At 36.0% G+C, this 16,178-nt stretch overlaps 1 long non-coding RNA gene across 1 annotated transcript; it reads left to right on the top strand.

The window, feature by feature from the left end:
• The first annotated feature begins 6,671 nt into the window (after window positions 1-6,671).
• LOC135444911 (uncharacterized) lies at window positions 6,672-14,833 on the top strand. Its single transcript, XR_010439352.1, has 3 exons — window positions 6,672-6,771; window positions 7,979-8,149; window positions 14,747-14,833. It is a non-coding gene; the product is annotated as an uncharacterized LOC135444911 (long non-coding RNA).
• The last annotated feature ends 1,345 nt before the right edge of the window (window positions 14,834-16,178 follow it).

The raw sequence follows: 16,178 nt of genomic DNA, 5'->3' as shown, positions 1-16,178 counted from the left end.
TCTTGGAAGATTGATCTGGCACTCAGAGCTTCCCAGAGTATGAGTAGGCCAGTTTAGAAATGCCTCTCTCTTTCCTTTAATTAGGCAGGATCTGTAGACAACTTTAAATTAAATGCCCATTTTTAGCTGTCGTTATTCAGGAGAAAAAATGCACAAAAACTAAGCACCATTTATAGTTATAAATTGCATATCTTTAAGCAAAATTAGTCTCCCTTAACATCAGGGTACTCATGGAATAAAATCTTTCCTGAACTCAATGCATATTTGTCTCTCAAATTCTTGACTGAAGGGAGAGGATGGTTGTGGTTTGGTTTTATTTTTCTTACCTTCCAAATAATCAATCAACCGATTCATTCATTTTATTAATTTGTAAAATAAAATTGATTACCATATTTACCAATTTTAAAATTATATTCATCCAATTATACCACATAGACAACATTGGTTACTAACAGACTTTAAGGAAAACTGTTGTCAGAATATATAGAATAGAAGAATAAAAGTATAAGGCACCTTCAGACAAAAAAAAAACCCCACTTGTGTCACTTAAAATTTTCAGGTAGGTGAGCCAAAAAGGCAAGAAGCCAAGACTGAAGAAGTCAGAAAAAAGACAGAACAGAGGGCAGGGATAAGAAATGTTACAGCAAAGATAGCTTGAAGATTAATTTACAGCACACCTCTTACTTCAAAAAAATCAGCCAGAGGATTTCATTGGCCCGCCCTATAAAAATGCAGGTAGGTTGTCACATAAAGGAGCAAGCTACCCTGAATTTACCAGACCTAGAAAACACCTTCAGAAACATAAATTCCTACTATCATACTGCTTTGAGGTTGTTTATATACTAAACTATACTAAAATGTGCCTGTTTTCTTTTTCTTAAAACATAGGAAGAAAAGAGGGAAACCTAACAGCCATTTCTTTGGAGCTTTATAAAGGACACTAGGCCAGATGATAGTGAAAAAAAAAAATAAATAAATTGGTTCCTTTTGGGTGGCAATGCTGGGATGTTTTCTGGGGTATGTTTTCCTTCCAGGAAAGTGATGGGCAGCAGATCAGTGAATCAGAAGCTGAGTCTAAGGAAAAACCAAAAAAGTGACTGAGTGGGAAAAAAAAGCAACCAGCAGAGATCCTGCCCTGAAATCAGCATGGCTCAAAGAGCTTCCCCATGCTGCAGTAATTACTGACCTTGCTTATCAGCATGCAGCTGCCTCCACTAAAGATGAATAAAACCAGAGGTGCCTGAGCTAGGGAGGTGCCTTCACTCAAGTGAAATGAAGTGGGCCAGATGCAGGTCCCACAGCAAAGACACCCTGCAGCTCCTCTGAGCCTCTCTGTGTCACCAGCATGTGGCCAGATGCTTGGGTGGTAGCTGATTTAAGGTATACAGCCAGGGAAATTTCCCTAATGCTGCTCCAGAAAAACCTCAGCACCAAAGAAAATTGTTGCTTTCTTGTTTATAGTCATAAAAAATGTGAAATGTATAAAAGCTTATATTTGCTTTAAGGTTGCTGATGTTGATTTAAGTCACTTGTTACCACACGCAAATGGACTGCAAGCACCTTAAGAGGAGAAAGGGTTTATTTTTCCTTGTATATAAATCTTAGGAAACAATTTTATTGAATATTCATGTCCCTTTTCTTATACACTACACAGATGCTATAGAAAGTGCTAAGGTAGATGAGTTGCTTTGCAGAACCTCTTTTTTTCTGCAAAATGAATAGTGATTATAGTGTTTTTATGCCGATTTCAATTAGTTTTTTGAAGAGCCATTGTTCTGTTGATATTAAAAAGGAAAAATAAGCAGTCTAATTTCATCCTGTGCAAGGAAATTACTTTTATTTTACTAAATTACATGCATGCACAATGTGTTTAATGCAGAAAAAGAGATGTCTTAATAGCACAGTACATATTCTATCTGTATTAGATGCAACCAGCTGCTTGAGAGACTACTAGAACAGAGAGGATAATACTCTTTAATGCCTTTCTGATGGATTCCACAAATCCTTTTGGTGTCTTCATGTGAGAAGAAGTTTACATGATGCTGCAGGTTGGCTTTGGCAGAAATTGCTGTACAAACTAAGTGTTGGCCTGTGCCTGCCTCAGACTGTTTGAGGTTGGATGGGACCCCTGAAGTTCACATTTTCCACTCCCCCTGCTCAAGCAGGGTCACCTAGGTCTGGTTGCCCATGATTATGTCCAGACATCTTTTGAATATCTCCAAGGTTGGAGACCTCTGCAATCTCCCTGGGCAACCTGTGCTAATGCCTAGTCACCCTCCTGGCAGCTCAGTTTCCTGAAGCTTAGATGGAGCCTTCTGTATTTCAGTTTTTGTCCACTATCTCTTCACCTGCCGCTGTTCTCCACTGGAAAGTGCCTGGCTCTATCCTCTTTTCTACTTCCTTTCAGGTGTTTTTATACAATGGCAAGATTTCCTTTGAGCCTTCTCTCCAGGCTGAAAAGCCCGATCTCTCTTTCCTTATAGGAGAGATTCTCCAGTTCCTTAATCACATTCACAGCCCTTTGTTGGGTCTTTCCTGTAGCTTCATATCTCTCTTGTGCTGATGAGCCCAAGCTGAGGACAGAACTCCAACTGTGGCCTCTCCAGTGCTGAGTTAAAGGCAAAAAGCACCTCCCTCAACCAGATGACAGCCCAGGCTTTCCTTGTCATTTAACACAAAGCTAAATCTAGAACCTTAGAGCTGTCTGATCTGTCCTTCATAAATGCTTGGATTATGTTGCCTTTTATTGTTGTATTTATGTTAAAGGGGCAGGGAGGTCATTCAATGCAAACTACTTAAAGCATGGACTTAAATTTTTTTAAGATTCCTTGGTTGAGAATGGACATCCCTCAAGTAATGTTCCTGTCTCTTTTGCGCTTCTTTCCCATATGCCACACCAAGAGAGAAGCAATAAATAGGCAAAGAAGGACTTTTATAAAGACTACAGTTATTATTTGCTTCTGGATGCATGTAGATAAACACAAAGCAGGTGAAGCACATCCAGAAACCCTGTCACTCTCCTGCAGATCTAGAAATTGCAATGAAATCTCAAAGGTTCAGTCACTGTCATGATCTTTGTAGTAGTTAAAACCCATAGTAAGCACATGGTGATAGACTGCAGCTTGTATAAGAATGAAATGTCAATTGGAGGTCTAGATTCATTAGAGGAGTCAGTAACTACATGTTTTTATATACCTTCAACTCATTTTCAATGGTAAAAGTCCCATCTCTCTGCTTTTATTGCATTAGTGCAATAAAATTCTAATTTGTACTGGCAACTTATACACAGGTCTTAATAAGGTCATTTGTTAAGGAATATATTTAAAATATTAGAATTCTACAGGGGTGCAACAGAACAATGAGAATCAAGGCTTTCTGCTTTTCCTGAACTTGAGCTGTTAGGCATTTTTACAAAGGAATTGTCATCAAATGATGTATTGTGTGCTCATTATTCTGTTCACTATAATTACGATCACAATTAAACCTCAAAAATTGTTACCGACAGTTTAAGATGTATGAAGCTGAAAAGACAGTTTGCAGTGCAATGTATTTTGTTATTATTAAAGACTGGCTAATCATAGCCAGCTGCATTTGATTAGTCTGGAAATCTTACACATTTAGGAACATGTCACCAAGTTGATTCCCTTAATTCTGGGGTGGTTTTTGCAGCTACATTTTAACTGTCTCTGTGAAAAGAGCAATTTAAATGTCTTTCATCTTTCACTGTTCTTGTCCAAACCATCATGACCAGATTAGGTCTTCTCTTAAATATTGTTTAATGCAATTGGAATTTATTTTTTTTGTAATCAGATTGAACTGCTGTATTGGTTTCACTAAAAAGAGATTTCTCTAGATTTGGAAGTAAGGAGAAAGTGTAAACTTTACATCCTCAAATTAGACCTTGGACTCAGAAAACTTCCATTTGAAATTTTCTCTTTTAGTATTAATAGATAAAGTTCTTAGTTTATAGAATTAAAACATCTTCCTCTAGATTTTCAAATTCATAGCCTTGGAGTCTGACATACAAAACATTAGTGCTTTAGTTGATACAACAGCATATGATTGGATACATATGGAAATATATAGATTATAATCTAACCACAAATCCCTATGAAATAATAGATTAAATTTTACTCTTTAGTTGGATGGTCCAACTGGAATTCTGAATTGAGTATTTTAATTACTGGAGGGTTGTTCTTACAAGAATTACAACAAAACAGATTTAGGCATTTAATATAATATAATAATCTTATTTTTCAGGATTATTTGACTTAATAAATAATAATAATAAAATAAATAAAAGTAGATAAAAAATTTTCATATCACAAGTCTTTCTGATCTCAGGGAAACAGGAGTTTTTCAATCATTGTGTTTGACCTCCCTAGTAGATTTGTGACTGGTTTGTCTTGAAGGTCTCACGCCCTTGACACATACCAAGAATTGCTTTCTCTATTGAACTTAAGTCTGCAAGCTCGGAGTTTGTATCATTTGACATTTATTATACCAAAAAAGTTCTTTTGTGTTTTAACTTGTAACTTAGCTAGAGGTCTTTCTGTCTGGGAAAGTGAGAAAAGTATGGGTTAGAACGATGAGAAATTAATATAAATATTACCTCAAAAAGTAATTATTTTAAAAATACATCATAAAAATTGACTTGAATGGTATGAAAAGGGAGTAGATATTTCAAATGGATTTCCACTGTTACTTGAAAGCTTAATTAAACAGATTATTCTCATAAATTCTAGGCCGCTTCTACTGCCATATGCAGTTCCACATGTAACATAAATTAATTTTCAATTTTTTCCATTTACCTTATAAACGAAATCAGGGATTTGAGAAAATAGCATCCATTTGTCAGCTAATGAACTTGATTTGAACTTTCTGTCTTACACTCAATGCATCTATGTACTATGCATATGTTAGAATATATAAGAAAGTGAGAGTCTAAAGTGAAGGAGAATAGGAGGTAGAGAATGGAATTAGAGACAAATTAATGTGAGGAAAAGAGGCAACTAGACAGAGCCTTTATATCCATGAGTTTTTGAGGTAAAATCCCTGAATCTGACCTGGAGCTGCATGGGAATATTAATAGTTCCTCAAAACAGTCTGTTGTTATGACCTTTAGACTTGAGGTAAGACTTACGTATTTACGTCTGTCCCACAATACCCTCCCTAAAATCTTTAAAAAAAAAATCTTTGAAATTTAAACTGCATTATAAAAATGGAATTTCTTAAATTATTTTGCTTGGTAAATTACAGAATCAAATACTCCACCATTCATCAGTATTCAGAATCTTGAATTCTGATGTCACTCCTAATCTGTGCTTAACAGCTGGACTCAACAGTTTCACCTGAAGTGAGAATTAGATCAGGAGTTTTTCCTTTCTCACCAAGTTCATTGCCAAAATTTCTAGGGACATACTTGTTCATGAAGACACATATGACATCTTGCACTGATTTAATTTTAGAAGTGGCCTGTCTTTTGCATCTGACTCTGCTCACTTTCAATTCACTTCAAATTTATAATTACACCTGTTTATAACTGTGGCAAAAGCCACAAGATTTCTTCCCTGTTTTTTTTTTTCACTACATACATCAATTATTTGCCAGTTTTTATAACGTGCTAGACACTAATAAAGACTGTTTTCAGTGTGTTTAATTTGGCGAATAGCTTTTTCACTGTTACTGAAGTAAACTCACCTGATAGTTTTGAAGTTCTGGGCATTATTAGTTGTTGTTTAGTATTTTAGATAAAACCTAAATTTATGTTGTAGAGAAGAAAATATCCTCAGTTCTTAAGTCTGAAATGTTGTGCATTTAATAATACAGCAATGGAGGACTCCATGTAACACTCTTAAAAAGAAGAGCTGGCTTTCTATGTTAGAAAGATAATTTCAAAGTATAAGTAATTTTTAGCTCCAATATTTATCAGTTTTCATTAGAATTTCCTGTATTATCACATGAAAAATGCAATAGCAAAAGTATCCTCATCACAAAGCATCAAGGCCAGGAATTTGAAAATTTATTCAAAATTGGAATCTAAGACATAATCCAAATTTTTATATTAAGGAGCATTCCATATTCTGCGTAATGACTATAGCATGGTCACCACACTTTATCCCACCACGCACAGCAAACCCAGTAAGGTGTCTGACTGAAATAGAACTTGTACCGCTGATGGCTCTGTACATACTCCTAACACAAGTGCAGTTTTGTGGTCAAAACTTTGTAGTCAAATATCATACTTCAAACCTGGCAATAAATATCTTTGTGTGTAATTCCTGGATTTCATGGTAGTTCAAATACTATTTTCCTGAAGGACGGTTAAAGCAAAGAGATTCAAAAGCATGCATGAGAGCAATGAGCAACAGGAATGAAAAGATAATACCATATTTTTCATTCTTCAGTAGACTTCAAGTATAATAATTATTTTCATACACAGATATTAATTAATAAAACTTTTTAAATGTCATTAGGTGTGGTGGGATAAAATGTAAGAAAAGATAGTGCAGAAGATGGCCTCACACCTGAAGAGTTGCAGCTGTACTAATCACCAAAGATTAGGAGCAGGCCTGTCCTTAATAGGCCCCAGCTGTGTCCAATAAGAAGAGGAGTGCTACAAAAGAGTGGGTTAGCTGGGTGAGGGGAGAGATGGAGTGTGTTGATTGTGATGTGAAGAGAGATGGAGTTTTTTGGATGTCCTCCAAAGAGCTGCCTATGAGAAGTCACCAAGAATGTACAGAACTTTTGCAATAAGATGACAATGATTAGGTATGCCTGATTCCTTTTAAGTTTTGTGTAACTATTAAAGTTCTCAGACTAACTTCTGCATTTAACAGGTTTCAGTTTCATATCAAAGTGTTTACTCTGTTCACACATAAATAAATTAGAAATTACGGCAACTTCATCACTGCAGATGATTCTTCAGGCACATATCAGCAGTATCCTTAAAAGCAACTATCAGACACCAACTACAAGAATCCTTATTATACTTCTTTTATTTGTACCTCTTTTAATTTCTTGTGCTGCAAAGACAATTATTTTTCAGTGAGATTACAGCCTTGGGAATTATCAAAATTTTATTGCAATTCAAGAATCCACAGTTATAATGGAAATGACTGGAAAAAACATTGAAAACCTTTGCAAATGTGTTTATCGTATTTTCTAATCCATTCTAACTTGTTTCTAATCTGAAATATCTCATTTATTGCTTTACAGAAAATAAAAGGTAACTAAATTATCTTTTTTGTTATTCATAAGATATCTGCAAGAAAAATTGGAAATTATTTCCCCTTACTGATGTCTTTTTCTGAACCTAAGCAAATCTATATGTTATTGAAGACTTTTCTTCACAATTATTAGCATAGAAGTTGTAGAAATACTCATTTTCATTCTACTTTATAAGATGTCTATAAGCCAGAACTGAAAATATATAAACAGAAAATATTATAAAAGCTACAGACAAATATTTTTAAAGCTATAGATTTACTTTATTTATCCTAAGTGTCTCAAAAGAAGAATCCAATTTATGAATCCCTTTTCCTAATCTGTCTGGGACTGGAGATAGAGGAATAAAGACTACTGACATGTTGAGAGTGATTTATGTCTTGTGTCTGCCCTACTATATAGTAGAGCAGTGAAAGTGTTTGAGCTCTTTGAACTAGCTCTGACAAAGTTCCCAGGGGGCCAGCATTTTAACAGCTGCTCTAATCCTGAAAATGAGCAGGACTGGCACATCCCTGAGTCCATCAGTCCTGGGTGGAATGCAGTGAGAATAACTGGAGGTGGGTAACAACGACTGCAGGCTTGGCGTTCTTTAAAATCAAAACCTGACAGCTATAATGCTAACCCACTTCTCAAAAAAGAGAGTGACAAAATTAACCTATTGATACTTTCTCTCTTCCTTTGTTTTGCACATTGGTAGCCCTGAAGAATCTATAAAGGATAATATTAGTGCTGAGTAATCATTGCTTTGCAGATGGAAGCCCCTGGGGAAGTCCTTTGTCCAAGCTGGCCGCTCGAGCTGCAGATGCAGGAGCCGGAGGGAGTTGTTTGATGGCAGATGTCCCCAGCATGACCCCACACCAGCTCCTTCTGTGGAAGAACAACATCCCTTGGCAGACAAGAGCAAGTGACACTCTTGCTGGGGGTGAGTTTTTCAGTTCATTCCTGCTGATCATATTATTGCATGCTTTTGTCTTTTACTGCTGTTTGAGCAGTGATAAATTGCACCTGCAGGCTTCTATCACCTTTGTTCTTCCTGTAAACTGTTATCCACAGATGCCGATGAAAAACAGGAGTGCAGTTGTGTAGAATTAGTAGGTGGAAAGATAGTGCCAAAGACTGATAAAGCAAATTACTTAATATAAACATTCTGACACTTGCAAACATATTCTGATATATTCTTTATATACGATTGCAATTATAATTTATTGTGGCTTTTTATAATTGTCTTGTCTACTGTTTGCAAACCCAAACTATTTTTAACTCTCACACTCTCTCATGGATTAGTGGTGTAAAAATAATCAATTTAGAAAAAAAAGCAATTCAAAATTTCTTCCATTACAGCAGTGTGTGGTTTTACTATTACAGAATTACAGTAACAAGGATACTGCTGACACTTCACAGAATTATTCACACTTGCATGGTTTAGAGAGAAAATAGAACGTGTGTACCCAAAACACACTCTTTACTAATGGATTTCTAGTTCACACTTTCTCACACAGATGATCATACTTGTAATTATGGAATCTATATATGCTGGTAGAAGTTGCTCTTTCTCAGAGGAAGGGCACTATTGCCTTTAAAAGCAATTGGATTTAGCAGGGGTTTGACTGAACAAGTAAAACCTTCTGTCTGTATTTACCACCGTCAGACCAAGGCAGAGCCCTGATGGTAATTCCTGGTGGGCATCAGCAGAGCTCCACAGGCAGAACCACGGGGGATTTCTGCCTCAGCTGGCCTCTGAGTTCACCCTCCACTCTGCTCGTGGGCAGCTCCTGAAGGTGGATGTTACTTCTTCCCCATGGAATCTTCCTCATCATGGGCATCTGAGCACACCTTCCTAGTGCCTCACCAGGCTGGGACACGGTTCTGTCTGCTCCCCTTACAGCGATACTGGGAGGGAAACGAGGGCAATCATCCACTAACATTTTTAATGCCGGTTTCCAACCAAGGGCAGAACAGTAATCTATCTTAAAACTGCATTTTACTGGGTAAAGCAGGAGGCTCGGTGTGGGAGGCAGCCAAGAAACCCAACCAGTATAGCCCATGTATCTGCCTGATTGGGAGGAAAGTTGTATACTCCTTTTGTAAGATAATTTATTTTCCATCCCCATCATATATGATAATTTTTAGTTTTCTTTGATTGTAGAGAACATAATAACCTTTAAACATTATTTTCCTCTGGAGCATAATCAGTTTTACTGTGAGAACTGGACTGCTACTATTATTGTATGCATCTCTCTGTTCAACAGGTAAATTTTTTAAATAACCCACAATATCCATGGAAACTGCTAATTAATACCTCAATATGTGAGTAATCCCCTTTTCATTTCAAATAACAGAAAAGTTTTGCTTTACACAAAGAAGCATTACTATGACTTCAAGGTCATAAATACATTATGAATGGGTACATTTGAAAATTCACTTTCTTGAAGTTGGTGGCTGAATGAATTTTAACCACTCTGGTAGATGTCCTGATAACAGAAAATTGGAAAATAAAATTGCGCATGCTAAAAAAGGTTTTATCTTCTACTTTAGGCCTATTTTAAAATCATCAAATTTATTTAAAAAGCAAATAAAGTAACAGACAACAAGTCAGACACAACTTTAAATCTGAGGCTTTAGTTGTACAATTCTCATATTAAATGTCATTGTGAAGAACTTACACCAACACTCAACCTCTGGGATTTTTCGAAAACCTTTTATGTAATACCTGGAAACAAGAGTTTAATCACAAAGTGGTATCTGGAGTAAGAAGAGTCCTTCAGTAGACCTTATATTGAGCTGATGCTGAGGTACAAGAGGTCACAATATGTCTTGTTTTGTTATGGAAAGAAATATGATTTTTTTTTCCTTCTTTAAAGAGGCGATTTTCAATAAATGATAAGTCCTGAGCCAAATAATTTGAGGGATGTAACTAAAGATTAACATTTCAATTGCACTTAGAATCCTTTAACAGACATTCAATAATGTCACAGTATACCAAGACTAAATTGGAAGCAAAGCTGGCTATAATACAATTTAAAGGAGAAATACAAAGAAAAGGAAGAGGGTGTTTATAGCAATAAACTAAAGCTATGAACTCAGAAAACATATAAACTTTCTAGAAAAGCATAAGGAGATCTACAGAGAGATTTAAGGATAAAATATATTTCAAAGAGCATGAAAAAAGAAACTGAAATGTGTTATATTGATCACACTTTTGCTTGATTGGGGGTTCATCTTTTGACTGATAAATCAAATCTAGCTGATCAATGAGGTTTGGCAAACTCTACCCTTTCATTTGAACTACATGACAGGCTAAAGCATTCAGAAATAGATATTATGATAAAAGATGTCAGAGGAGTATGTCATTCATACCATATGATGAAGTATTTTCTCTGGAATCAGTAACTTTGAGAGGTTTTAACAGCAGTTACAAGAGGGAGGCATTTATATGAGGATTTCTCGTATAATTGGAAAACTTACATACTTCAGGAAGAATCCCTCATTAACATCAGCTAATGCTGATTTTCAATGGCTCATAGAACAGCCAATATTGTAAAAAGACAATTGGGATTATCAAAGTAATTCTGTCTGTCAGCTTATCATAAGCCTGGAAGTAAAGTGTGGACCAACTGATAATATGAATTTCTTAATAAAGATGTAAAGGAAAGGAAAGTACTCAGTGCCAGTAGGCATAAGTTTATGGAAGACAGATCTTTTCAAACCAGCCTTATGCCTTAGTATTGCTGAAAATAAACCAAATTATCTATAGGAAAAAAAATAAAAGCAAAAAACCAAGCAGAAGTTATGGATGCAGACTAAGGCTGAGGCCTCATATGGGTTGTAGGAAATTGTTAGCCTGATGCATGCAGGATGCCCACCTGAACAGGAGATCCCTCTGGAGCAGTCAGATCAAAGGAGTAACTGTTAAAATATTCTATCTACTTTACTTCTATTTTCCTCAACCTCCTTTATTCTCTATTTTCCTTTACTTTCTATTTTCCTCAGCCTTCCCAGGTGAGGAAGCAGCCTGGGACTATTCTCAGAAGGTTTCTTGTAATGGCTTAAATTTTCAGCGAGGAAAAAGCATTATTGAGAAGAGGTTTTAACAGTAAGAATGCATGTACAATTTGTGGGGATAGAGGCAGTCAGTACCTGTATTTGTCAGTGTTTCCATCTCACATAGGAATTCTTTGCATAGACCAGAAATTATTGATTAAAGAGGTCACTGGTAAATTGAGATTTCATGGACAAGCCACAAGAAGAGCCAACAGACTGGAAAGATGCTTGAGAATTTGAGAAGTCATTCATTGATTGTGAAATCTTAGCATATATTTAGGTATTATTTGATAAACTCTCATATGTGCCTAGTGAGGAAATAGGAATTTGATGGTGGAGTGTAGATGCCCCATGGTTGCAAATTAGTGTAAAAGAGTTCAGACTAAAGAAATAAAAAGAACAATTTTTCAATGACAAGAGTTATATTAATATAACAAACAATTAGCTAGGACAATAGCAATTTTTTCCTTTACTTGTTTTGAAGGATATTATAATATACTTTCATTTAAAATATATTTTATACAAAAAGGAAATTAGGCCACTAATTTGTCTAAAGCTAGAACAGCTGTGTTAGAGCATCTGATTGTGATTCAGCTCACAGATTTGATACAGAGGCTCTTACTATCACCAGAGGTTATATGCCATAAATGGCTGCACAAGTATTGCTGAGAATAATCTTGTATTTTGAGAGTACATTAGCTGCCCAGACTTTCAGAGCTATTCTCCAGCTGGAAGGTAGAAGAGCTGGCTTGGGGATGAAATTCAGAGCACACTATGGATAATTTCTAAGGTGGAATTTCATTAAGAGACAACAACCGGGGAGCAAGGATACAATTACCCTATATACTCAGGCGTCTAACGGAGGTATTTACCTTTGCAGGCACTGACTGTACACTGTGCTCCTGTCATCTGCCTTGGGGGAAAATTTGTCACAGCTACTTTAATTATTCCACTGAGAGCTTAGAGAGCAAGGCCTCTAACTTTCTGTGCTCTGAACTACACCAAATGTGGGTACCTACAGTGGGGGCATGAATGTCTTCCATTGTGGGTGGCTGTAAGCACTGAATGAAAAGGAATAAAGGGTTGTGTCAGCAGAACATGTCAAAGGAACATGCAGAAGCACTGTGCCTAACACACTCTAGGAGTCAACTATGACTCCTACCATGTGTTATAGCACAAGTGAAACTAATCACTTTTGACTTAGGGATTCAAGCTGTGCAAGAATGTAAAGCTTGACTCTATGGATTTCTGCAGTCCAACTACCTCACTTCTCTGCAAATCCCAAATTTAGGACTAGGACTACAGTGTTGGTCACAATATTGCTTCGTTTCTGGCCACAACTCCTTTGTGCCTTACGTACCCTTGGACAGTTTAGTCTGTATCTCTCAGGAGAGCTGAGGAATGTTAGAGTGTATAGATATATATATGTGAATAGCATTGAATGCTATTCCTCTGAATGAGAGCCTTTTAAATTGCCCTTAAAAATGAAAAAGATAAAATATAAGGGAAGTCTTATAGTCTTGTCAAGGAGAGAAAACACGGCCAAGACACACTCCAAAGCTTACATTTCTAAACAGCTTCTCTAATTTTCTTGGGCAAATAAAAATTGTGTTCCTTTGATCACCATATGTGATTCCCACTGGTGCTAATGAGAATTACTTGCACAGTTCAACAGAGTAAGCCCTATAATTTAAGGGATATTTAGAGGGGACTTCAAAGAAAACATTAAATACTCGATAAGAAATCAATGAAGAGTCTGCAAGTTTGAATAGCAATTTTTTTTAAATTAATTTGAATTTTTTTAATTGTTTTTGAATCCGCTAAAATTTTTAGTCTACTGAAGTCAAATACAGAGATGTTCAATCAAACTTTAGTAAAATAAAATGACAAAAATTAAGAACATTAATGTATTTAAGACTTACTGAAGTATGGCCATAATAAAGGAAGTTTTTAGATTTTTGAGGTTTTTAGCTCAATCTTCATTAATATAAATGGATATAAAGCCCTAGGTAAATCAAAAAGAGAGCAAGAAAAGTCAGAAAGATGGATCAACAGAATAGATTATTTTTACACTGCATTTCTTCTTTCTACTTTTAGGTATAGAATTTTGACTTATTGTGGACCAAGTAATGTCTGAGTAATGTGTAATGTCTACATTAGTAATACTTTCAAATCTTGCCTCGCAAATGAGAGCAAAAGCATGTGCTCTCCCCTTTCTGGCTGCAGTAATGATCCATGATGGGATGATACAGAGCACCATGAAACAGCCACAGCATGCCTGGCACCCAAGTTGTAGGCTAAATTTTCCATTAATACTCCTAGCACCCCAGTGGACCTGCATGGTGGATGTACCAGAGCTATGCAAACTGACAAGCCTTGTAAAAATCTGAAGAGGAATTCATCGTTTCTCGGTATTTGAAGCTCAGGTATTTGCATCTCTCTCATTGTCTACAGTCTCCTAAGTGTCAGTAGAGCAATCCTGGTGAGAAGTCAATCCCATCCTAAAGTAAAGGTCTGCAGCAGACCAGATTAATTGGTAATTAAATTTTTCCATTATATTTTGTTGAGTGCAGAAAATGGAATCTAAATGGCCTAGACAGGCATCTGAAGGTGGGTGTGGAGACTCCCCCCCCCCAGTTTATCCATTGATGTAGAAGATAGTCTAAGCTCCAGTGACAGAGGCTGTATCAATGTATTCATGCATTCTAATAATTTTTAAAACTTTTTTTATTTACAAGCTCTAAATTAAGCCAAATATTTTAATGCCATCTGCCACAGAGAAATAGAACAGACCTGCTTTTCTAATTTTTTTCTTATAAATGAAGAAAGGCACATCTTATTTTGCTTTTGCCTTCTCCAAGTTAAAAAAAGCCAGTATTCTTGATACTTACCTGTCATGCCTTCTACATCTGTGCTCATCCCAAACAAGATTCATTTGAGCAAAGATTTTTTGCTGTAACATCTAAGGATGGCTGTAATATTCCAGCTGAGACCTTATCACTGTAACATAGACATCAGAGAAAATCTACTTTAAATGCCACAGGCACAAATTTTCTGCATGGAAATTGCTTTTTCCCTCTCTACACTCTCCCATTCTTCAAGAGCAAAAAGGTTACTCATCCTTGTTCTCTTTATAAATCAGGTCATTTTGCAGGTGTTTTTTCAGTCAATACCCTATCCTGCTTATTCCTGCCTGTATGAAACAACTTGCACTATAAAAATAGCAATATTTTTCTGATCCCATCCAAAATCTAACAAGATTTCTTTGAATTTCATAATGATAATTATAATTTTCTTGACTTTGTGGTCCCTTATACCTAATGAGCATATCTCTGTTCACTTCTCTAGGTAATTCATACAAATATGTTATAGTTTTACATCCTGTAGAAACCTTTTGGAGACTGGAAACTGCTGATTTTTCCATTTACACAGGGTATGTTTATCTAAACAATATTTTTCCATATTTCTTCCTGGAAAGGCACCTCTGTTGAAAACCTTACTGGAACTGCAATTAGACCTGTGATGTTCCTCCTGTATGCATAAGGCCTTTACCTTTTGTGGGAGGAAGTGAAGCTATGGAAGAATGATTCATTTCAGAGACACAAAGGTTGGTGGTTATTCATTCCTCTGTTTACTCAATGTGTTTTCAGATTTCTTGCTCATTGGCTACATTTTTTTAAGCAGCAGGCATTAGGATATCTGCAATTTTCAAGAACCTTCTTTATAAAGAAATGCACTATATTTGCCTTTGCTATTTTTTTCATATCCATCTGTCATAACTTCTCAGGTGCAACCAAACACTGAGCTTCTATTTATTAATTCTTTCAGTGCTCTGAGAAAAAAAAAAAAAAAGGCAAATGAAGGCAGTTTGAAAACATCTGATTAAGTCAAGCATCAATTTGTTCCTTGCTATACCGGGCTGAAATCTTGATCCTTCACGCCTGATATTAACCATGATGGCAAATGAGCTTTTTAGTGCGAGTGGAAAAAGTCATTAAGTGCTCAGAAATTTTCAGCATCGCATGCCAATCACTTTCAGTCTCTGCAGAAGGAGACTAATGATCTCTCTTTTTTTTCATCCTGCTCCTGGAGTACTTGTAACTGGTTTCTGTCGGAATTAATTTTCTCCACAATTTTCCTCTTCTGACTTTGTTTTTCTAACCCAAAGTTTAATTGTAATGCTGCATTTTTGCACCCATCCTCAGAAGTTTGACCTGGGATCTGTTTTCTACGCTGTTCATTTTGTGATTAAAATGACAATGAGATTACAGTTTCTCAGCTCTGTGCCCTTGATATTCTGGTAAATTACTAATCTCTTTTGCACATTCTACTAATACAAGCAATTTAGAATTTCTTTCCTTCTAATTTTCTGGTGTCATTGAAGTCTGCCTTTCTGAAAGCTGCTGTTTTCATTCTGGCCTTTTCTGTGCACTCTGTTAGGGTCATGAAGTTACAATGCTATGTTCACCCATACCCAAGATATCTTTCAATCTGATGGCCTCACAATTCTTCCCTCATGGTTGAAACAATATGTAGATTTTCTCCATTATGAATGCCCTATAGCTTTGTTACTAATTTGTAGAACTTGCAGGGCAGTCAGGGTCTAGCTATGTCCTTGTTTCTGTTTGTTATTAAAATTTCCAGTGATAGTTACTCTTCTAAGGGTTTTAAATGATCAAAATTACATTGCCTACTGTGGCTTACACTTGCAGGGAATACTTCTGTTTGAGATTTTTCAGTGGCTAGGTCTATATTTTGTGACATTCTGCTACTTGAACGTCTTTTATTTCAATATCTTTGATTTTCTATTTTTGGACCAGATATGAGCCTCAGATACAAATGAGAATTAAATCTTTTAAATAATCATCCCTGTATCTCTCATATCCTTTCACAATACATTTATTTTATCC

The sequence above is a fragment of the Zonotrichia leucophrys genome, chromosome 3 (genome assembly GCF_028769735.1).
Source record: "Zonotrichia leucophrys gambelii isolate GWCS_2022_RI chromosome 3, RI_Zleu_2.0, whole genome shotgun sequence".
NCBI classification, from domain to species: domain Eukaryota; kingdom Metazoa; phylum Chordata; class Aves; order Passeriformes; family Passerellidae; genus Zonotrichia; species Zonotrichia leucophrys.
Note: the sequence above shows the minus strand (reverse complement) of the source record. Positions and strands in the feature narration are given on the sequence as shown.